Here is a 3,625-nt window from a genome sequence, read left to right on the forward strand (position 1 = left end):
GGGCTTCTTTCTTTGCCTGGGAGCCATCTTCATAAAGAGGGGGCTTTTCTACATCCGACAGAATTCAAGTTTTCTCTTCTAAAGGGTAAAAGCAAGAAACTCACTTTAACTAGCTGTTGGTGCCAACACGTGAACGTTAAATTCACTCACTGCCCTCAAGTTGATTCCAACTCACAGCGACCCACAGGCCAGAATAGAAGTGTCCCCAGGAGTTTCTAAGGCTCTCCGTCTTGAAGAGATTGAAAGCCTCACTTCCTCCCATGGGGCAGCTGGGGGTTTCAAACTGCTGACTTTGATTAGCAGCCCACTACACCTCCAGGGCTCCTCAAACATGCAATTGAGCAGTGATTAGTCTGTCGTGTGATTAGTCAGTCTGTCGTGAGGAGTTCTTGAGATGACTCGACAAAAAGTGGGCATCTCAAATCCAGCCAGAGGTGCCTTGGAAGACAGTCCTAGTGATGTGTTTCTGAAAGGGTATCACCCTAAAACCTCCACAGAGCAATTCTACTCAGCCCACGATTCACCCGAAATCAGAATCAGCCCAACAGCGACTCATAACAATCCACCATTTCATCAGACAATTTTTTACCTATTTCATGTAATTAGGAATTCGTATTTGACATTAGCTATTTTTCACAACTGACAGTTATTTAGTTAAATGTGTCAATCCTATAGCTACCATCTCGGAGCCCTGGTTGGTATAGTGGGTTATGTACTGAGCTGTCAGCCACTAGGTCATCAGTTTGAACCTGCCAGCCTCTTTTCTGGAGAAAAATAAGGCTGTCTTCTCCCATAAAGATTTAAATCGGGTCACTACGAGTTGCAATCGACTCAATGGCAGTGAACTTTGTTTTTATAACTATAGTAAGTTCCTTTTTTGAACATTTCAATGTATGCACTTGTTCTTTTTAAGTTATCAAGGTTTCTCTAGGTCAACAGAATTTTTAACCCGTGATTATGAGCTCTTCTCTCATGCCACAAATCCAGCTTTGCTGGTGATCATTTTACAGGATTTTGGCTATTTTATAGATGTACAAAACTGTCCACATGAATAAATTATCTTGATAACTGCTTTAGAATCTTCTTAATCTTTGCATGGCACATTTTTTCTAAGTTGGTTATTTGGTGAAAATTCATTTCTTTTTCTTGCTTCAATTTACCAAGAATTTGAAGTTTCCTCCAGAAGTATCTTTTCCCCAACTGCAATAGCATCTTTAAGTGGTGCATCAATTAATGTATCTTCTTCAGTTAATTTAGTGTACATTTGTTATGGTTTTTTTTCCTTTAAGAAATCTTAAGTTTAAAAAATTAAGTGTTTAATTTAGTCATATCAACCTACATCTTCAAAACTCTTTCAAATTGATCTTCCAGGGAGTCACCATTGTCTGATGTGTTCATTATACCCAGTCTTAAGGGCTCACCATCTGGGTTGTCTTCTCGTAGAACAATAGTCTACTCTCTCATCTTGGGCATACGTGTGTTTAGGGGCTTGTTTGTCCAGGAATTTGTTGCATGTACTCCTAAGAGTTTCCTAACTACTTTTTGTTATTGTTATCAAACAAGTTTATTCTCTCTTCTATTATTCAGGGTTTGTGAAAACAGTCGAATGCTTCCCTTTTCAAAACAATCAGAATTTTGGCCCCAGACATCTTTAAGCACGTGTGGGATGACGGTTCGTTCTCCTCATGCATTCTGAAGGCTCGGTTGCTTGCAGCTACTTAAAATTGGATGTGTTTTGATGCATCATAAGATTGAATTTTTCATATAACATCAAGGAAGCTCAATTTGTTTAAAGGTTTAGATTTTTCATCTCTCTTTAGGAAAACACTGTATTTTAATCCCAAGTAAAGAGTTGAAACTTTCCAACTCTTTAGTAATGACCTCAAGCTTTTGTATTTTTGATAATTTGTCCTCAAATCTGGCTTCCATTAAAGTTGACTCATGGCTTCCAAATTCTTTTTGAATGAGACTAAGCTTGTCACAATCCTGATGACTTTTCCTCCAGAAAGGCACAAAGTCCAGTAGCCGGTTCATTGTCTCTACTTGCATAAAGGCAACATTTAGTAAGTAAAAAGACAAGGAAGAATATAAATAAATATGGCCATTTTCATAGCAATCCATGAGGATCTGGGCCTGGTCTAAGGTCCCAGCCATAGTTTCATCACCTGGCAGTGTCTCCCTGACTCCTGGGATGTAGCGCCACATCATGGCCATCACTCTGAACCCCTCAAGTAGGCAGGAACCCTGAAAGTTATATCTTGCTACAGAGAACACGAGTAAGAATTCTGACCAGAATCAAACCAGTCCCTGACAAGCCGTGCAGACCTCAGTAGGAGAGAGAGAGAGCACGCAATGAAGTCCTCACCAGTGGATCTCCTTCTCATGAAGAAACGTTTCAATCTATGGCCCTGGAGACCTCACTCTACTCACAGAGGAGGGTAAGGATGGTGTCAGCTTTTCCCCTTGGCTTCCATCTGACCTGCTTTTGAATGTGCACCAGGAGGAGGGTCAATAAAGTTAGGAAGGGCTCTGCAAAGAATTTTCACTTACTTCCCTCCTTAAAAAACTTACACTTGAAACTTAGAAATACGTAACTTTTTCTACCACAAAAATGTGCAGCCCAACTGCGAACAAAGAAGTAACATTTTCCAACTATTCTAAAAGTGATGGTAAGTGTTTGCTGATACAAACGCCCTCTAGGTTCCTGCGGTTCAGAGCACTAACCTTAGGAGGTAGGGATAGTGCTGCTAGAGGGTGCTCTCCTGGTAGTGGCAGGAACATTGTACCAGTGTGGCGCCGGGTCCCTGGATCATGGGACACCCATGTCTTACCTGTTTCAATAAGCCACTGGATCGTATTGAAAACAAAACTGTGGGTCAATTGGGGATTGCCTGGCTTCAGTTAGGCTTGCAGTCTAGATCTGCTGACCTCCATTGACTTCACTTGTGTGCCTCAGGACTGGCTGGTGGTCAGCTGTTCTAAACTGGCCTGGGCTACCCCACTGCTCTTGGCTAGATTTGTTCATCTTTCTTAGATCATTTGAGTGTCACCTGGTACAGGTTGGACCCAACTGTGCAAATGGCTCAGCCCTAATTGTCTCTCATCTTCTTCCTGTCACAATGGGAAAATCTAGTCAAGTCTTCCCTTAGCAATGGCAACGGCCCAGCAGAGCCTTTGGAAGGTAACTATCCAGTTTGCCTTTCAAAAAATTTCCCCTGCCTGAAAGATGTCAGCAACTGCTTTGTTGGCTCCCTCCCCCCGCCCCCCCCACTGCCCACTTTTTGTTCATGAAGTCATTATCCTCAGGGAGACTAAACGTTTTCTGGAACTAAGACATAGAGTATGAGTAGCTGTTGACGCTCTTTGGCTTCTTCTTTGGTTAGTATGGCTTAATGCACCGGTAAATGTGTTTACCTGTTGTGGATATTTTTTAATCGTTTTATTAGGGGCTCATACAACTCTTATCACAATCCATACACACATCAATTGTGTAAAGCACATTTGTACATTCATTGCCCTCATCATTCTCAAAATTTTTGCTCTCCACTTAAGCCCCCGGCATTAGGTCCTCATTTTTCCCCTCCCTCCCTGCTTGCCCCTCCCTCATGAGCCCTTGATAATTTAT

Source organism: Echinops telfairi, unplaced genomic scaffold (assembly GCF_000313985.2).
Source record: "Echinops telfairi isolate 266 unplaced genomic scaffold, ASM31398v2 ScPeMD7_18;HRSCAF=68, whole genome shotgun sequence".
In the NCBI taxonomy this organism is placed as follows: domain Eukaryota; kingdom Metazoa; phylum Chordata; class Mammalia; order Afrosoricida; family Tenrecidae; genus Echinops; species Echinops telfairi.